Source organism: Balaenoptera musculus, chromosome 10, assembly GCF_009873245.2.
Source record: "Balaenoptera musculus isolate JJ_BM4_2016_0621 chromosome 10, mBalMus1.pri.v3, whole genome shotgun sequence".
NCBI lineage: Eukaryota > Metazoa > Chordata > Mammalia > Artiodactyla > Balaenopteridae > Balaenoptera > Balaenoptera musculus.
In genome coordinates this window covers 56,343,701-56,365,405 of record NC_045794.1, presented here as the reverse complement: position 1 = coordinate 56,365,405, position 21,705 = coordinate 56,343,701, and the positions used below count along the sequence as shown (strand labels likewise).

The window sequence follows — 21,705 nt, the reverse complement described above, 5'->3', positions numbered from 1 at the left end:
CAAGCAATTGATTTTAAGTATCTGGCATAGGGTAGGCACACTGATAAGGAAATTTTACTCTCTACTCACTTGAACATTTCATCCTTCAGAAGTCTAAAGAGAATAATAATGTACGTCAGTGATGAATTAAAATCCACTGTCAAGGTGATCATTCAGGATTTTTTTCTTTAATACTACCTGTTACTCAATCTTTTATTATCTAGCTGGTAGGAAGCATTCTACTTTTTAAACTAAATATAGGAGTTACACAATTTCCATAGGTGGAAGCATTGCTAAATAATCTCCTTTAACTTAAAGCCTCTAAGAGAGCTTCTATCAACCCATTACTCCCTAATGTCACTTAGATAGTACTATCCATTGAAGTAAAAGGTAAATGGGCCCCAGTGAAAGAAAAGAACTTTTTTCTCAAAATGGACAAACCCACTCCTAAGGATGCTAGGAATAAGCAGTGACTATGAAAAGCAGTATTTGAGTTTCAAGGTGACTACTTTAATCACACCCTTTTAATCCTAACTTCAAATAAGATGACTTGTGTCTTGCTAGCAAATTCTGAGGTAGTAAAGGAACAGCTAACAAATTTGTGAGAATCTTGTAATAATCCAGAAAAGATATGAAATAAGTAAGGGAAAAGGATAAAAAGAAAAAAAAAGCCAGAGCAATTAAGTCTATATTCAACCATATTTGTTTTATTACTATATTAACAATGTCTTACCTTGTGGAATTCTCTTCTGAGAAAAATAGATACAATTTTGTCCCTAAAAAAATTTCAGGTAGAAAAGTTGAAATGTTAGTTTCAAACAGAAAGTCTTTTGAAAATGAAAAGTTACAAAATGCTAGCATAGTACATTTAGATTATTATGACATTTGGTATTAACAAAGCTTAAGAAATATTAAGTCTCAAATAATAAAAGTATGTTATTATCTTCATTAAAATATTTATTATAAAATTTTTTATTTTATTATAAAAATACTCTACTATCAAATCATTTTTGCTAAGTACATAATAATAAGTGGCACATTTTCATATTCTAAGACATTAGTACTTAATTGGGTTTTACTTTTGCCAAGATTTGATATTCTGAAGGGTACCTTTTTTTTTTAGCTATTCTACATGTCATAAAAGTCATCCCTTTAACGTGTAAAATTCAGTTACACAACCATCACCACCACCTAATTCTAGAACATTTTCATCACTCCAACAAGAAACACTGTTCTGAAGGGTATTTTTATTCCCAGGAAGAGACATCTTAACAAATTTAATTTTAAAAGATATACAAGAAGCATACTCTTTACAACACTCTGATCATAATTTGTTTTTTTTTTTTAAATGTGTAGAACAAAGACCAGAAGGGAAAACAAATATCCAAAAATTACAAGAGTGGCTGTATTTGGAGAGCGTTATTATAGTGACTCTTTTTCATATATTTCCTCAAAACTAAAATTTTATAATATTAACTTTATAGTTCTTAAAAAAGTAAAGCAAAGACATACATTTTCTAGAGATATATGCTAGAATTTGTTCCACAACTCAAAGGAAAAACAGAAATACAAGTTGACACTTTTTTAAAAGTCCACTATATTTTTTATTAAATGTTTTTCAAAGTAGATAAAGTAAGTATAAAGTTAAAAAAAAAAAAATTTAGCCACACTTACTAATCTGGTTGAAAAGCCACAGCTGCATCTTACTTTATGACAAATTGACTGTTTCATTACTTTGGCATCTGGGCATCTACTTCTTAATGGTCATTTCTGAAATAAAGATGTAATTAAGAACATATTATAACAAAAATATAAAATCTTTAAGGACAATTATCTAAATATTAGTGACTAGAGGGAACTATCAAAACAGTTCTTAAGCAACCTTCTAATAAAAAACATTAACTGGGCTGAGAATGAGGTGGGAGGGACCAGAATTATACAGTTATGCTACACATACTCAGTATAAAAATCTACAACCGCTTCAGTCCTCAATCCCTTTCACCATCAGACTCCTGCAATTCCTAAGGATGCCACTTACAGACCGGAAAAAGAGGAAAGGAAGACGTAGAAAAGGAACCCTAAAATTGCACATTTGGCTTTTTGTTTTTGTTTTTTGTTTTTTTGGCTGCACCGTGCAGCTTTCGGGATCTTAGTCCCCCAACCAGGGATGGAACCCAGGCCCAGGCAATGAAAGCGCCGAGTCCTAACCACTGGACTGACAGGGAATTCTCTAAAATTGCACATTTGAAAACAGTAAGTTAATTGCTTATTTATTATGCTTTTCTGTTTCTCCCTCACATCTATAGAAATCTAAGCTCCAAAGGAGATTTTTTTTCTGTCTTATTTGCTGGTATCTCTCGAGCACCTAAGACAACGACTGCCATGCCATAAGTGCTCAGTAAATATTCATCGAAAGAATGAATAACTTTATGAATGATTTAATGTTAACTGATGAAATATTTAACCTGACAGTATGTCAAAACAGCAGTCTCAAAATGCCATTTCTTCCACACATACACCATTAATGTTAATGCCAACTACATCATCAGTATTGCTTCTTTCTGCCAACAAACAAAGCCCATAATTAAAAGACAATCAAGACATGGTCCCCGAACTTCAAGGAACAGAATAAAGGCATCTATCACTTTGTAATTTTATCAGTGCAACCTCTGGGAAAGACTCCTAGAAGGGGAACTGCTGGACGTGTGATCTTCCTAAATATTGCCAAATAGTGTGGGTGAGGGCCTTTTTCTTTTGCAAACATGTATGTTCTTTGAGGTGACAGCTAGGAATATAAGAAAAAATCTTTTATAAGGAGTGAAAAGTTGACTGATCTCAAGAATAACCCTCAAGGAACCCAGTAGTACCCTCTACTTCCCATCCTGTAACTGAATTAATATCCCACAAAATGCTGCTCTTTTAGTAAAAAAAAAATTGGGGGGAATACAAATATTATTACAGAACTGCTTTTCTTCAACAAGCGGTTGAAGAATAAACCAAAATCATTTTTAAATGGTTGTCTACAGAGAAAAGAGAAAGCAAGTTGGAAAGGACAGGCATGGAAGTTAGACTCCTCAGAATATATCTTGTTTCATAGTTTGTACTTGAAGACATGTTTTAAAGTCAAATGAACATCAAACGATAATGACATTTTGAACATCAAAATGATAACGACTACCATTGACTGAAACATTAAATGTATTTTTAAAAAAATCCATCGTCTTTGGTAGTCACTAGAGCAAGAACTAATTATCCTGAAAATTGATAATGGAATAGAATCAAGTATGTATCCTGCCTTTCTTATATGAAAGGCACCCCAGAGTAACCAGGCAGTCAGTAAGTGAAAGCCCTCCTTTATAGGATTCCAAAAAATAAACGTAGAAGGAATGACAGAATTAGAGAATACCCATTTTGTAATAGTTAATGAAATAATAAATCTAAAAATTGATGAATGGTTGCTAAAACCATTAGATAAAAGGTTGATGGGAAACTTTATAATGGATAAATCAGGCTACAAAACCTGAACCCAGTGATTAACCTTAACATCATTAAAAAGGGATCAACCAGACTTTATGTACAGAAGTATTCATCACTATTCATTAGGTATTTATCCTGGGAGCTCCAACTTCAAAAGATATCCATAATATGACCACTTTTACCACCTCCACTCTTATGATGGTCCAAGCCACCTTATTTCTCATCTGCATTACTGTAATAGTTCTCCATCTGATCTCCTAGCTTCTTCCCTTGCTCACCTCAACAAATCAGTCAGATTAGTCCTTTTCAAAAGAAAATCAGATCATGTCATTCTTCTGCTCAAACCCTCTAATTGAGTCCATCTCACCAGTTTCAAAGCCAAAATCCTTACGAAGACCATAAGGACCACGATCTGATTTTCCCTTCCCCAACTCTCTAACCTTATCTCCTACCACTCTCCCTCTTGTTCACTCCATTTTAGGCACATTGGCCTCTTTCCTTAAACACATCAAGCATGTTCTCACTTCAGTGCCTCAGGACTTGTACTAATTCCTCCTTCACTTCCTTTAGGACTTGGTTTTTAAAAGTTATCTAATTAAAGAGATACACCCTGGTACCCCAGGCAAGCCCAAAATATCTGCCTCGGATTTCCTTATCTGGCAGAGAATATGTAAGGAGAAGTCAGTCATAAATTTTGGAGATGATAATCATTTGAAACACAAATGTAATCAATTTTTGTATCTTTGTATCTAAACATCTATGACGTTATACTATCCCTTTGAAAAGATTCTTATGGTCCAAACTTCAAAGAATTAATGAAGATATAGCTACCATAGTGTGCGGGGCTTTTTTTTTTTTCAGTTTTTGCTTTGTTTTTAAATCATCTGTATCATAACCCTAGAAAGAAGTGGTGAAAGATTTGAATTATATGAGTCCCATTAAAAAACAACTAGCAAAATAAATGGCATTCCCTTTCCTCCCACTCCTTTAGGGATTTGTTTGAGATTACATTATAAAATTCCAAGTAATCTCAGGAAAAGTTTAACTACTTTCACATTTATCTGTTACCTTTAGGCACCATGACCACCAGAAAGAATCAAAAGAACCACTAACTCTAACATGACTAGACTAGCTATGACATGGTAGGGATGTTTGAACTTAATTATTTTTCTTTAAATAAACAAACTCCTCCTGGGCTAAGGCCTAGGCTGCCTTTTAAACATCTTGCGGGTGGTGGCCAAGCTTCAGGGTCTTAAGAGAAATAGCCAGGGGACAGAGAAAACAGCAAGTATGACTCAGTGATCATATTTAATAGTCTCTGAAGACCAAAACAAAGATACCAGTTCTGGCAAGAGTTCTCTAGAATTGCCCCAAAACTGACTTATCCACATACCTTTCATCTGAACAATCTATTTTCACTTAGTTTAAGGCTCACAAAGCATTTGTTATGTGCCTATCAGACCTTACGTACAAAAATAAACCAAAAGTATTATGAAAACAATCAGCTGGGGTTCTAAGAGTTGGATGATGAATCTAATGTTAAAATCTGCTTTTTTGGGGAGGGACGTGAAGAGAACTCTTGAATATTGTTGTGCAGAAATGCCCCCACTCATCTGGAAATCAGACTTTCAGCAAGTTCAACCACTTGAAAAAAGGCTAGTGATATTAAAGCAATCTTTTACTGAGCAACTTCTGTGTGCCAGAAATTTACATTAGCTTGCTTAATTCTCAGAGCTTCCCTGTGGGAAAGGTATTAACAAAACAGAGTGGTTAAATAACTTGTCCAAACCAGAAAGAGACAGCTCCAAAATGCAGAATCTCAGTCTTTCTTTTTCACTGTTATAATCTGCAGTAAACTGGAATAAAACTATTAGTCACAAATACCACATTTGCCCCATAGGAGTAACATGTAAATCCAGGCTGCTCATTTGAGAAATCTGTTCCATTCTTCCACAGTTGTTTTAAATAAGAGGACAAAAGAGGAAGGTTCACTGTTGTACATTAGTAACAAACATGTAGCATTAGGGATGAATCAGAAGAATATGCTACATTTAGCTCTAAGGGAACTGAGTAAGAGTAAGTGAGGCACAGCATAGCTCACTAATTAGTATTCATTCATAATGATTAACCTGAATCAACTCTAAGTGACTGATGGCTATTCCATATGCGCTGAGAAGTCAGGGAAGAAATGTTAAGATTTAATACAATGGGTAACACAGATATTTACCAAAATAGTTTCTGTAGTTTTCTGGATGTCTAAAATACTTCTCTCTCTTTCTCTCCTGATGTATAGATATACACATACACATACATACATTAAAGTTTTTCATTAACTTCTTAAAATTTACAATAAAATTATTAGTTATAATTCCTAATTTTCCTTTTCCGGAAAATTCTCTCATGTGGAACACCTTAGTTCCTGACACTATGAGATAACACTTATTGGCTTCAGTTCTTTATACTCAACAGAATCTGATTTTTTAACATGTCATTAATCAGAAAATATTTTGTAGGAATATTTTCTTTCTAAACTGTACATTTAATTTGTTACTAGATGCACACACTGCTTATCATACAATGAAAGTAACATACCTATTCTAAAACAAAAAATCAAGGTGATTACTTAACTATCAAGACGCATTACCCTGGGACTTCCCTGGTGGTCCAGTGGGTAAGACTCCCTGCTCCCAATGCAGGGGGCCCGGGTTCGATCCCTGGTCGGGGAACTGGATCCCGCATGCACGCCACAACTAAGTGTCCATATGCTGCAACTAAAGATCCCACATGCCGCAACTAAAGATCCCCCATGCCGCAATGAAGATCCCGCGTGCCACAACTAAGACCCGGCACAGCCTAAATAAATTTTTTTTTTTTAAAAAGACACATTACCCAGGAACTGTGGCCTTACTATATTAATGTCCTCAGTTATTTGGAGAAAGTGAAGACTCCTTGGAACAAATTATCCCTATTGACTAAAAGAAACACCATTTAAATAATTTACTGCTTTACACAGAGCAGAGACTCAACAGATTCATGATTAAAAGTTCCCCAAAGACCTAAATACATTATGCTAGTCTTCTAAATACTTGATTGTGTCCTGGGAATTTTCAGCATAAATTAACACACAAAAAAAACCTCCCTCACAATCTCAAATCATTGCACTAATGGTTAAGAATGATGAAGGAAAGGGGAGGGAAGGTAAGAACACACTCTTCCAGGATACCAATTATAAATAATACAACCTTCACCTATGGTGTTTGCTGTTTTGTTTTGCATTTTAACAAAATGGAAGTACACAGCATATGGAGTATGTATTGTTTCTTGAAACGTTATCATACACACCTCCTCTCCCTATAGTTAGTGTTTGTCTCTTTCTCTCTCTCCTTCCCTTCCTTCCTCTTGCACACAATATGAATAACTGTTACTCTTTTAAACTTTTGTTTTATATACAAACATGCTACTCACATTCTGGCCATGACAATAAAATATATTTCTCAGCTTAAAAAAAAAAAAAAAAAGACCTCTTAACATATGAGTCTATGTAGAACATTAAGGTAAATATCTCCTGGGTTAGTTTTCTTCTATGTGTTCAACATTATACGTAATGAAGAGATACATACAAATAAATATCACAGAGCCTGTGGCTTTACTGTTTTTCATGAATTTTAATACCACACACAATAAAATATTCACTATGGAGAGGAACTTGGTATTAAAGCAGATTTACTTTGACTCCATTCCAGGGGGTTGAGTTACTTGAATACCAAAAGACTTCAGTATTTGATAGTCTCTTCTTGAAGATGCTGTAATATGTATGTGCCCCACAAACTGTTACCCAACTGCATTAACTTCCTCAAAAGTGGAAACAACTTTTATAAAGCTCACTTCAGCCCTTTTATTTTCTAGGGGATAACCAATAACTTCAAAAATAGAAGTCAACCTAGAAGAGTTACAATTTTTTTTCTAAATTCCTCTTTTCCCTGCTAGGAGGAAAATACTATCTTCATTCTTTAGTAGTTCTGGTAGACTGTAAATATTTTTCAGCAATGTAACAGATACAATTTTTCGCCACACTCAAACTCTAATTTCTCATGGTAAGCACTGCACAAAGAACAATGAAAGAAAGAATGACCAATGCCTTCAAACTGGAAGTCAGTTTCCAGCAAAATGAAAAGTAGAATTCATGTCTCATGAAAGAATCTTCAATAAATCCATATCACAAAGCAATCAATATAAGCTATACCTGTTTTCTCTGAACTACAGCTATGAAATATTGTTTCTCCTAAAATCCACAGAACTTTCAGTTATGGCCATCAGATAATTCAAAGGAATTCAGTGGCCCTCTATAACTTGGTCCTCCTTCATTATACATAAAGAATTTGTCTAATATTCTATATTTAAATTGCATGTAGAAAGAAAAAATGGTAAGAAGGAGGGTGAGAAAGAAAACCTCATAAATTGGCCATATTAGAAATAACAGAACAGATTTTGAGACTGGGGGAAAAAAACTGAAATCATTTTATATTTTATAGGTGAAGAAACTTGAAGAAGCACATGAGCAAGGAAAGAACTGAAGTTCATATTATAAATGGTATTTTACCCTAGAATTACCAATTCCAACAGATCTAAAATAGGTGTTTTAGCTTAATACATACATAGCATATGTAATCAGAACAGATCGCAATGTTGAAGAGTTTAAATGAATGCATGAATTCTGAGTATATAAATTAAGGGAAATTAGAAATGGTCTATGTATCCTTTAGTGATGACAGAATTCCAATAAGTAACCTGATTCCTTGGTGCAGCTTTTTAGGACAGTCTGTGCCGGATGGATCACTGCTCTGGCCCAGTATGGCATTTCTTACTTAGATGACTAATTAAATGCACCATTAGCTAATGTTCATAAAGATAAGAAACTGTGTATATGCCAATATCCTGTTTTCAACCTGGTAGCTTAATAAAAGGACTACTGCCCATTTGAGGATTGCTGGTCCACTAAACCAGTTCATAAAAGAGGAATAAATCTCAAAGTTAAGTAGTGGAATAGCAGAGTATATATATAACATCAACTGCATTTATACAAAAACCCATTGTATACAGCCTGCACTGGACCAAAAACAAAAAAATTCACAGAGAAATACGAGTTCTCAAATTTAAATTTATATTCTAGGAAAGATCAGATTAGGATAAGGACAAAAAGCATAGTATATTTAATATTAAAAATGTAATACTTAAAGAGAATAAAAATCACTTTCAACTTCATGGACATTTACCTTACATTAAGTATTTCTCTATCACCCAACTCACATTTAGACTGTTTACAACAGTATGTGTGTGGAAGGGCATTTGATCTACTCAATTTCACAAAAATTACAGCCTCCCATTTAGTCCCAAAGGCACAAGTGAACAAAATAACATTATTATAAAGCGCTGATTTGGTAGCAAAGAAAAATCTGCAGAACAGACGTACTCGTACTAAAGGAATAATTAACAAGAGCTGTGGTTCATGAAGAAATACTCTAGCTTGGGTGACATCATGGTAACTACGAGAGTTTGCCTTTATGATTTTCCCCCCAAACCAAGTTGGATATGTCCCAAGTTAAATAACAGCTCCTGTTTCACTCCTAGATATCATTTTTTTTTAGCTTTAAAATAGAAGTACATAAGTCAATTTAAAATGCAAACTGGTATAAAGGCTTAAAACTTATTAAGAAAGCACTGATTCTAACTTAAAAAAAAAAGGCCTTAATGACTTTCCTAAAGCAGAGGAGGAGTTTCATCGTTTTTCAACCTACCAATGCAAATAAAAAAGGCTATAAAGGATGCTGCTTGTAGAATAACATGCATGTGTCCCCCCATTCCTTCCATATATGTTTGTCTCTGTCTCTCCCTCTCCCAGGGCTGTGTGTGTGTATATGTGTGTGATGTTTCTTCCTCTCTGCCTCTATTTTGGTCACTCTATGTCCCCTCTCCTTCTTGCTGACCTCTATTACACTCAATAACTGGCTTCTAAGCACTGATATTCAGAAAGCAAGCATTTTATCAGATTGTAGCCTGTGGCAAAGTGAATTAGAAAAATAGCCACAAAATGAAAAAAAGAAAAAAAATCATTCAGTTAGTTGAAAATAGATAAAATTAAAGCCACAAATTTTCATTTCCTTTAAAATGTCTAAATACATAGATATACCATATATATGACTTTAATAAACTTAGTAGAGTTAATCTAACAGATTTATTTACAGGATTTTGAGCTAAATATATGGGGAGAGGGGGTATTAAAAGAGTTAGTTTAATACAACAGTTATGAGCACAGGCTTTGGAATCAGCTTTGAGTTCGTGTCCTAGCTCGACATTGACTAACTGTATGATCTTGGGCAGGTTACTTACTCTCTCAGCCTATTACCTCATTTCTAATGTTGTGAGAATGGCCTGTGATAACACCTGTAAGACAGTTTGCATGGTACTAGCACATAGTGAGGGCTCAGCACACATTACATCTAAAACATGCAGTCAACGTTTATCACTCTTTTTGTCTGCCTAGCATCTGAACTTCCCTTCTTAAGTCTGGGAACTTCCCCACCTTATGTTTTCAGAAGATCAAAGAGTTTTCCACATCTTAAATTTAAGAACTTCACACCATCTCATGATTTCAGAAGGTGAGACACTTTTCCACATGTCCTACACGGCCAGGACACGGGCTATGCCAAACACACATGCCCAGCCCAGAGTAGAAATGGGCAACTAACAAGCAGGACAAGAAGAGACCAGAAAGAACTCTCTTTTACACTAACGGTGGAGCAACTGCAGGAAGGTCAAGTCTGGGGCAGAGGTGGCAGCACTTAGAGTCAGCCAGTGCTAGCTGTGTCACTGGGACAGGCTGTGGCGTCTGTCAGTCTGTCTCTAGATGGCACTGGCAACCTCATGGGAATCGTTGTGCAATGTGATTTCGGGCACTGTTTCTGGCTGCTCAGCCCTGAATCTGGTTCTCTAACTCTCAAAACAATTTGATGAGCCACTGAGCTCTATCCAATATCCTTTTAAAATACATGATATGCTTTTACTGGTTTTTACTGCCACCAAGAATTGTGACGGAAACAATCAGGCAGGGGGAACATCCATTCTCACCTACCCCACCCCCACAGGGGAAAAAGATTGTTTTTAATCTCTCCAAAGAAATACAAAAGTAATGTTCACTTTCAACCAACGGATTTACCCTGTAAGGTTTTGGAAACCTTATTTCTATAAATTTTGGATAATAATTTTCTTAATTTAGAATATGAGAAATGGCTAATCAATTTTAGATTTATTTCAAAGGAACACAGACAAGGAGAAGTGATGACACAGGAAAATACGTATGTGCAAGGAGTAAGTTATCATTAAGGTAAGAGAAATTATCCCAACGTGCCTGAAATCAACCTCGCTGTATTCCCAAGCACCTTCTTCCCAGCAGGAGCTTTTCACTTGGGGTTCTATAACCAAGGAGTCCCTCCTCCTCTTAAGGGTTATTTTAAGGTCAAAAATTTTTAAATTATTATCAAAAGGCCTTAAACATTCCTATTTTGTTTTAGCAAATAACTCAGTAAAATATTTGTATAACAAAACCATTCAATTCTCTGTTAAAACAGTGCAGAGCAAGTCAGTGCCTGATTGCCACAGGCTGATTTTTCAGTATGTAAAATACACTCCTCTCCCTCTCCCAGATTTCTCTGCATGGCCATTTTATAGTTCAGTAATGCTTTTTCCACTGTTTAGAATGTTAAAGCTCAAATCTGTTAATTTTATTACTTGTCAATATAAATGAAATATAAGGTTTGTGGGGAGTGTGAAAATGGGGGGTTAAATATGTATTTTTTTAACCCCAGGAGCCAGTTACCATATAGAGTTGAATGTTTTAATGAATAAAAGAGCAATCTAAACAAAAGAGCAATCTTTAAAAAGTGATAGTCTTTTCAGATTAAAATTAAAAAAAAAGAATCAAGCATTTAGAAATGTATATTGACATCTAATCTATAGCTATCATATTAAAAACTCAGTAGAAAAAAAACTGAATTTCGACAGAGATTTGTGAAAGAAAATTAAAAAGGCCACAAAATTTTAGGGCTCATGACAATAGTACGTTAGAGCTATGTTACAGGACAGAATCTGTTGAGACCTTGAGAGTTAAGCAACTTACCCAAGGAACCTATCTCCTGATTTAGCTGAGTGATGTCATTAAAACACCTTCAGCTTGTTCTTCAAATAGATTCAAAATAAAGTTAATTGCACACCATATGGTATTAATTCCTGGATTTAAAATGACAAAAGGGGCTTCCCTGGTGGCGCAGTGGTTGAGAATCTGCCTGCCAATGCAGGGGACACGGGTTCGAGCCCTGGTCTGGGAAGATCCCACATGCCGCGGAGCGACTAGGCCCGTGAGCCACAACTACTGAGCCTGCGCGTCTGGAGCCTGTGCTCCGCAACAAGAGAGGCCGCGACAGTGAGAGGCCCGCGCACCGCGATGAAGAGTGGCCCCCGCTTGCCGCAACTGGAGAAAAGCCCTCGCGTAGAAACAAAGACCCAACACAGCCAAAAATAAATATAAATAAATAAATTTTAAAAAAAAAATGACAAAAAATACTAAATCCAAGGCAAGTAATTTCAAAACTCAACTGTTAATACTCTTTTTAATATAAAGTTCTGACTTACGATAATTTATAAATACCCTGGACTTATCAATGTAGAAAAAATCATCAAGAAAAGTAAAACCTTTTCATAGTATCCATAACTCCCAAGGTGTGTAAAATCATTTTTGCCTAAGTGCTGAGGGCTATTCCATTAATCACCAGTCATAATTTATTGGCTGTTATTTCCCGGATTCTGTCAGAACATAACTTATACTAAACATCACGTATTTAAATTTATGCCATTTAACAAAACAAAACAAAAAATTTTTCTGGTCATAATCTACGTGTTCTAAAAAGACACCATAATCCCTCATGGAAAAGTGCCTTTGTATCTGGTTACATTATATTAAACATAGAAGGAGCTCTGTACTCAGGAGAGTAAGAAGAAAAAGTTCACAAAAAATCAAACTCTTCTTTAAATGAGGCACGTCCAAGTCAGCCTAACAAACTAGCTATATTTACGTTTCATGAGAGGCCTAGGAGAAGCAGGGCTAAAAAAGAACTAAGGCTAGCTTTGGATGACTACCCTGTTATGAAGAGTAACTTATGCTATGAAACTACAGTTAACAGCCAAAACATTCAAAAAAAAAAAAAGGAAGCTAACAGACTCCCCATCAAAATAAGGTGCAAGAACAAAAAGTACACGATACCCAGAAGAGAACAGGGAGTAAATATGTGTATAAAGAGACAAAGAAGGTTTAGAGCAAAAATGGCAAACCCAAGGCACATGTACTGCTATTTCCCCTTCTTCAAAACTGGCCAACGCAAGTGACAGGTGACAGCTCTGTAGAGGTTAGCAAAGGCCTCAAAAACCTCTAGATGGCTATTACAAAGCAATGGGAATTATCAGACCAAGCAAAATATTGCCATTCCTTGTTTAGATTGACTGGAGGAAGGTTACTGAGAAAAACTATTAAGGAGGAAAGGAGTGTAAGGAAAAACAATAACAGTAAGCCACAAATATTTACTGAACTATTTGTTTTATTTTTAAGGTTACATACACTGTCTCATTTAGTCCTCACGACAAACTTCAAAACGACTATTACACCCACTATACAGACAGGAAAAACACCGAGGTTTACAGAATTTTAAACAACCAACCTGCCAGAGTCATACATACACTAGTGGTGGTACTGGAGCTCTAACATGGACCTGAGCACTTTACCACTCCTTTTAATGGATCGGGCAATTCAACTGACCTAACCCTCTATCCATCCTCCCATGTAAATCCACCAGGACAGATTTTTTTAAAGTAAAAGTTTAATTATTTAAGTATTAGCATGTTTCTAATTGAAAGTCTGGAAAATATAATGGACGTACCAAAAGTCCTATCTTTTTTATTGCTTTTATAATTAGTATTTTAATGAACACCTTGTACATAAATCTCTGTGCACATTTTTATTCCATTTATAAAATATTATAAATGGAATTCTGGTCAGTGTGAATATATTCTGCCAGAACATCTGATTTTAATATTACTGAATTGATGAAGAGATTATGGTTCCTTAAGAAAAACAACTGTGCCTTATTCTCCCTTACCCACAATGCCTAGGCACATGAGCAAGTCTTCTCAAGACTGCTGAATGAATGGAGGAGGGTTCTCTCCCCTTAGCACACAGTCTCTGAAGAGAAAAATAAACAGAGCAGGCTCCCAAATTAGAAGACAACAGTTATGCCACATATCGAATTCATTAGTGGGCTGCATAAAATTCTTCTTAGGGAGAGAAGAACATGAACATTAACATTGCCATTCAATGTATTTCCATGTGTTTAAAATATATTTCCATGTGTTTGGTTATTTTATAGTACATTTAAAGAATACAGTATTTTAGTAGGTATATAACACACTGAAGACATTATTTCTCCCAGTTTATTATCCATATGCCTTAATCTGCTATTGTCCATGGAAATCATTTCAGAACATGTTCATATAGAAAATTCAGAGCTAAATATTTTAATAGTAACTAGAGTTGCTATTTTACTTTGATTTTCTATATCATCTATTTCCATCAAGTTCTAATGATATCATAGCAGGCAATGTCCCCAGAAAGATGAAAAAGACTGACTACAAAACATTGTACCAGCAGGCACTGATCCAGGACTTTAGACGTATTAATTTAATCTTTACGACATTACATGATATTACGATTATTAATCTATTTTATAGGTAAAGAAACTGAAACAGAGAGACATTAGAAACCTGCTTGTTTTGGGACTTCCCTGGCGGTCCAGTGGTTTAGACTCTGCGCTTCCACTGCAGGCGACACAGGTTCGATCCCTGGTCGGAAACTAAGATCCCGCGTGCCACGTGAGTACAGCCAAAAAAAAAAAAAGAAAACTTGCTTGTTTTTTTGAACCTAGGTATTCTGGCAACCACACTTCTAATCACTACACAGAACTTACTCGCGGTATCAAGCAAAAAGCACTGAACAGCTTTCCGTGGACATTGGTGACACAGGGCACAATGAGAGTATGCGTCCCAGAAAATAGGAAATTCAACCAATCCAGGTGGATTATTTACTCATTAGGTAAATAATTATTTATTATGGATCAAAAACTGTATCAAAATTGGGAGTATTCTCCTAAACTTGAGAAATACTAGGTCTAAGAAAGATGGAGACAGACCATCATAAGGTAGATTATCTAGTGTAAATAGACAGGTCTAACCTCGCTAGAATAAAATAGAATTTTTACAAGTGCTGTGGCACAGAAGGCGTTATTAACTCTGTCTAGGGCACTCAGAGAAGCTGCACAGAGAAGGAAATACTTCAACTACACCTTGAATAACAGACTTGTACAGAAATTTGTAGCTAACAGTCTATCTCCCCACAGAAGGGTCACTGCTGTGAAACTGCTGCAGTAGCACAAAACATGTCTCAGCACAGCGGAACCATCTTAGGTTTGCTGGAGGAAGAGTATGGGGCCGCAACAGGTCTGAGTGATCAAACCCCTGTCAACACAATGGGAACCAGCAATAAGAAGCGGCCTATCTATCAAGCTTAATTTTATAGCCAGTATAGCTACAAAACTGCCTTTATTTGTTTGACATACCTGCATTTAAATTTCTAATTTAGAAAAACCTAAATTTTAAAACTCATAATAAGGAATGGAGGTGGGGAGTAGCAGACCTTCAGTTAATCATGACTGGCCCTGACCCCTTCCTGAAACCTCACCTTAAAAAGTTAAAAGGAATTTTTAGAAGTATAAAATCCATAAGGATAAGAGAATGGGGAAAGACAACAGCAAATAAGAGAAGGCACAGTATTTTGGAAGCTAGGAAAAAAAGAGGTGACTAAACTAACTAGACCAAGAAAGCTGAAACCTAAACCTGAAAGGAAGGAGCCATCAAGCTGACAAACAGAGAAAAGTAGAATAACGGTGGCCAGGGGCTGAGCGGGGGTTGGGGGTGGGAGGGGGCCGGGCTAAGTAAGCAGTTACTGTTTAGTAAGTACAGAGTTTCAGTTAGGGATGATGTAAAAGTTCTGGAGATTGATGGACAGTGGTAATGGTTACACAACAATGTAAATACACTTAATGCCACTGAACTGTACACTTTAAAATGGTTACAATGGTAAATTTTGAGTTATGTGTATTTTACCACATCACCACAATTAAAAAAAAAAAAGCAGCAAGCTGACTCATGCTGGAGAGATTCAGGTATTGGTCGCATGATGAAGACAAAAATGTAGGGTGCGGCTGGAAACGAGATGACTGGTTGAAAGTTCATTTAAGTGGCCTCACCCCAAAACCAATCTTCTCCCCATCCCTGGAGAGGGTGTACCACAGACCCTGATCTTTGGAACACAGGTCAACACTGAAAGCAAGACAAAATGATTACTGAAAAACAGGAGAATTATTTGAAAGTCTGCATTCTAAATAGGAGGCAGAAGGCTGTCTCCAAGAAGAAAAAGGAAACTGACAGATTATCTGATGTGCCCAACCATATTATATTTTATGTTTGTCAGAGAATTGCAAATTAATTAATAGGCACAAACTACATAAAATTTCAAACTCAGATAATTATTCGAGAAAACATTAAGTTGGACAAGAAAGGAAATACGATCACAGTGTATTTTGTGACAAGGCTGTGAAAAATATTTGCATAGTCATGATAATTTAAATACTAAATAAAGAATTTACCCCCCAAACCTGATATCCTATAAAAGGAAGATGAGAGAAAGGGAAATATGTATGTTTGCAGGCGGCACAGAGATTAAGATGACTAATCCTCATTTTTCTTAGAAGGAAAGTGAGTAGCTACTGTCTTAAAATGAAAAGCCAACAAAAAGCAGAACTGACTTAGAAAAATAAAGACACATCAGAACAGCTGAAGGAATTGAAATTGACTGCCCCTAAAGGCTGGGAATTGGACATAAGAAGAGATGGTGCCCTGCTATTTTTATAAGCCTTGAAAATTATTTGATTTTTAAAACTACATATGTACAAATATCACTTTAATTTTAAAATAAATTAAAATGTACAGAGGCAAAACAGAAAATTGTCAAAATGTTAAAACGATTTGAAATTGTCTAGACTGAGTATACGCCTTTTTTTTCAAACTATTGTGTTAGCTTTCTGTAATTCTTAGGATTTTCAGTAGTATTGAGGTCAACGTGCTACTTGCTGCTCTGCCCTTCAGTGCTGTTAGGCATCACCAAAATGAGGCTCCAGCGGGAGGAAATGGTGCTGAAAATGTTGCCCCCGACCAGCATGCTAACCCACCAGCCAAGAACGCACTGGTGCCGGAAAACCCTGATGCCCAGGATGACCAGGTGGAAGAGGAGGAGGAGGAGAACAAGGAGGAACACAGGCGGGGAAAATGCAGCTGATGTCACATGAACTGCAATGCTTTAGAACGGGATGGAGCTACAAAGAGTTTACATGGGGAAGAATGCTAGGACTTGATGGATGACTAGTGTTTCCAGAACATGTCATCTGGGTGGTGTCTTTATACACACTGTTCTTTCTTGGTTTTGCATTTTGCCCTGACCACACTGGTCATTTCTCCCTTGTTCATTTGGGATTTGAAGAACACCTCCAAGCATCTCATTTTGAAGGCCTAATCACAACCATAGTAGGGTATGTACTTTTAGCAATAACACTGATAATTTATCATGGCTTGGCAACTCTTGTTAAATTTCATAGGTCTCGTCACTAGCTGGGAGTCTGCTATATTGTTGTTAAAGGCCTCTTTGTTAGTGGTGGTAGAAATAAGTGTCCCCTCTCATTTGTGGCCGGTGACTGGATATCTGTTCCCTGGAAATGTCTGATGCTACTCTGAAAGATCATGTTTCTGCATTAACTAGTAGGAATGGTGTCTGTTTTCTGCTTTGCCTCCTTCATTCTGTTGCTGAGACAGATACTTCAACCTGGTGTATTTTGGTTTCTAAGGAATCTGAATGATCCAGATTTTTAAAAATCCAGTACAAGAAATGATTCACTTGATTATTTATAAGCATCTCCCAAGATTTATTTTGTCAGTGATTCTCTTTGGCTCCATTGTGCTCCTGGTGCTTTGTCTACCTATTCGTATAACTAAGAGTCTGCTGCCTAATTTTCTTCCATACAGCGTCATGCTCTGCAGTGATGCTCCAGTGAGTGAACTGTCCCTTGAGCTGCTTCTGCTTCAGGTTATCTTACCAGTGTTACTTGAACAGGGATACACGCAGCAGTGGCTGAAGGAGCTTGTGTGAGCAGGGACTGTTACTGCTGGAAACTTGCTGGATCTTCATTCCTATTTGGTGGAAGACCAGGAAGAAAATGAGAACAGTGCAAACCAACCAGTGAACAATAACCAGCCTGTTTGAAATAATAACGCTATTCCTGTGGTGGGGGAAGGTGTGTATGCAGCCCACCAAGCCATACTTCAGCAGGGAGGGCCTGCTGGCTTTCAGCCTTACCGTCGGCCTTTAATTTTTCCACTCAGGATATTTTTGTTGATTTTCTTCACGTGCAAGAACCTTACTGATGGCCACCCTCATCTGCCTTACTCTAGCAGTATTTGCCAGCCGTCGGTTAATGTCATTTTGGACGGGGACTGCCAAAATCCACGAGCTCTACACAGCTGCTTATGGTTTCTACGTTTGCTGGCTAACCATAAAGGCAGTGGCGGTGCTGGCGACATGGATGCCACAGGGATGCAGAGTGATCTTCAGAAGGTTAAAGGGTAGTCCCGCATGATAATGAAGACTTCGATAGTTGCAGTGCTGCTGGCTGGAGTCGTCCTGCTTCTTCTGGGGCTCCTGTTTGAGCTGGTTATTGTTGCTCCCCCGAGGGCTCCCTTGGGTCAAAGTCCTCTTTTTTTCCCATCACAGGACTGGGCACCTGGAATCCTGCATGTGAGAATCTGCAGCTATATAACACTGATGGATCCTCAGTGGTGGTTTAAAACTGTAATTGAGCAGGTTTAGGCAGATGGCATCCGGAACACTGACCTTCACTATATCATTCGGAAACTGGCAGCGCCAGTGATCTCTGTGCTCTTGCTTTCCTAATGTGTACCTTACATCATCACATCCGGCATCATTCCTTTACTAGGTGTTAACTGCGGAAATGCAAAACTTGGTCCACTGGCGGGTTTTTCCACTTTTACTAATAGTCGTGGTATTGATGGGAATCTTGTCCCTCCAGGTCTGCCAGTTTAAGTGCCTTTATGAACATATTAAAAAAGACAAGTACCCTGTGGGCCAACGCCTCGTGAACTATGAATGGAAATCTGGCAAACAAAGCACGTCTCCGCCACCTCCACATTCATCCCAAGAATAAAGTGGTTGTATCAACTACCTTGACCTTCCCCTTGCCTTTATGTGTCTTTTGTGGACTTCTCTCTTCAGAGGTTTTCCCCAGTGATCTCTCAGTATTGTCTTTAAGTTAAACGTATTTGACTTGCGTTCTCAGCATTCAGAGAGCAGCAGTGCAAGGCTCTGCTGCCCTTCCTGCATCTTCTGACATCACTGCTGTCTGAGGTCTGTATACGTGTAAATAGAAGCTTCTGGATACCCTAAAACCTTGGGTTAAACAGAATGTGCAGTGTACATCTTTAAACAAAACGTGTATTAATTTATTAAATCTAGTTGTCACTTCAAAAAAAAAAACACCTTTCTTATAGCACAATTCATGAACTCATACAGTATGCAATTCACTGGAGAAATACTTTGGGCATGTAGCAATTCTAAAGCCTAACTGTTTAAAACCACTCTATAAACACAGTATTTTATTTATTCCTTTCCCCCTAAGAATATATATTTGGATATATTTATATAAAGGCTTATATTATTTGTAACTCTTGGATCAAATCCAAATTTTGACATTTCAAATGACTAACATTTGTAAGCCCCAGTGATGGTAGAGCTGAACTTAAATAAAGTCTGAGTGTCAAATGATACAAATGGACAAACTGAAAGGCTACTCATGGAAAAATATATAAAAGTACTAAACATGCAAAAGAAAACAGGAAACAATCTTATCTGCAAGAACTGTACCACTTGCAACTTTTTAGTATATGTGCTGCCAAAGGAGCACAACTTGCAACTTTTTAAAAGTCACATTCTTGTGGGCACAAATTCACCAACTAAATATAATCTAATTAACATACTTCTTCTACACAGTCGCAACCAAGAACTTCATTCCAGAAAAAGAAAAATACTTCAAAGCACAAGATTAAAACCATGAGCAACTACATCAGAATCTACTGAATTTTTTAAAAAATTAATAAAGTTCTTTTCATATAAAAACTATGAGCCTTGGTTTGCTTTTCCAGCAGTACTAATGGCCTATGCTGACCTACAACATATAGTTGTTCAATTTCATGTATCAACTACATAACAAATTTACAAATACTTCAATAACTATCACAAAGGTTTAAGAGCATTAAAATCATGTGTTATACTGTTTATACTGCACACTCATATAATCAAACAAGAAATAGAGTCAGAGATAGAGCAACCAAAGAAAACCTCAAGTTTTCGTCACTTAGTGCCCACGTGTCAGAGAACATGATGGAGAAATTCCTATGCGACAAGACTCCTGCATTCAAAGAGTTTGAGATTTAGCAGTGCACGAGGAGAGGTAAGAAGTGTGTGTGGTGGGGTTGCCAAGACCAAGACATGAAAACAATTCATGAACAATATAAAAAACTAAATGACTAAGTACTAAACTACAAAATATAAAGGGTAAATTTAGAGAAGAGGAAGATAACAGTTGCCTTGAGAGAGGAAGAAGACATTGAACTGGGTCTCAAAGAAGTAGAGAAACATTTGAAGAAATAAAGGAGAAAGATCAATGTCTCGGTCTCTCTCTTGTTCTCTCTCTCAATTTTGCTGTATACTTAAACTACATAGGGACATAAACTACATAAGGACAGCTGAGACTGATTCCCAGTCCTATAATCTATGCATTACTATACTACACACTATTTTATGTATTAAGTATTTTACACTGGACTTCATTATCAACCTCAATTTCCTAAAACCAAAAACATTAGGATGCTATAAAAAAAGATGTCCATCTTAAAGTAAGTATGCTATAATACACAACGGCCAAATGGGTCTCAGTTAAGACCACAAAACTTTTACAGCCAGAACCATGGCCTTCCCACTAAACTGAGATATGTTACTATTCCAGGACTATTCCTTTAGCCAACAGGCCATTCTGCCCAAGCAACAAACTTCAGAGCTAAAGTCACGGTTCCAAGGAATTCATATATAGAACTTCTTCATTGTTTTATCTAAATTATTTTGATTGTATGCTGATAGCTACCTAAATAGAGACGGAAAATCAAAGAAAAATAATATATCTAAATGAAACACTATAAAATAAACACAGTCATGGAATGCACAAGTCATTATGCCATACAGTTATTAGTCACAAACTTATTATAAGCTTTCTCAGGAATTATAATACTACTTTTTACACCTAACCTAAAATTTTCCTTCTCTAAATTGGTAAGATCCTATTAGTTTTTATACATCTACAAACGGTATCTATGTTCACTAGTGTACCCCAATCTAAATTAATATTCATCACAAATTGAAAAACACTCATTGGTCCAGCACCTGAGAGTCATGGTTCCTTACATCCTCTCTCACTTCTTTCTCTCTTCCCACACCCAAAGACAGAAGACTCTCATGCTCTCCCACTACACTCCCACCCAAAACCCCTGAGCGGTAGCCAGGCGCTCCCTCCCCCTTCCATGAGGATCCACTACTTAATTGATCCAATTTATCCAGTATACAGAAGGGTGTAACCAAGTTTTCTTTCAATATTTTTACCTGTGTTTTCATGTGTGACCGAGAGGAGGAGGGAAAAGGAGTTCTAAATGGAGGCACAAAAGAGCCGAAAACAACCTTCAGCCCTCTAAGGCAGCTGTGGCCCAGTACAAAAGCAATGTACCTGAAGTGGAGGATCAGGGTCTTAAGCCCAGCTCTGCCATTTAACCATTTCTTAGTTGAATGACCTCTTTCACTAAGCAGTTCAGCCTGCCATGTCCAGCTCAGCAGAGTCTTAGATAATATCCATGCTCTTAAACCACTCCACTAAGCAGCCACGTATTTGTAGATGGATCACTAGTTCTACTTACCTTTGGATA

At 36.8% G+C, this 21,705-nt stretch overlaps 1 protein-coding gene and 1 pseudogene across 3 annotated transcripts in view; one reads left to right on the top strand and one right to left on the bottom strand.

The window, feature by feature from the left end:
* FRS2 (fibroblast growth factor receptor substrate 2) overlaps nucleotides 1-21,705 on the bottom strand; it is a 118,608-nt gene that overhangs the window by 70,166 nt on the left and 26,737 nt on the right. For 2 of the 3 annotated variants that reach the window (XM_036865439.1, XM_036865438.1), the window contains exons 2-3: nucleotides 1,654-1,749; nucleotides 713-755 (exon numbers count right to left, since the gene is read on the bottom strand). The gene's annotated coding sequence lies outside the window, so the exon portion shown is untranslated. Of the gene's footprint in view, nucleotides 1-712; nucleotides 756-1,653; nucleotides 1,750-17,759; nucleotides 17,854-21,705 lie in introns of all 3 variants that reach the window. The other variant, XM_036865440.1, reaches the window with a different exon arrangement.
* LOC118902790 lies at nucleotides 14,991-18,956 on the top strand (annotated as a pseudogene).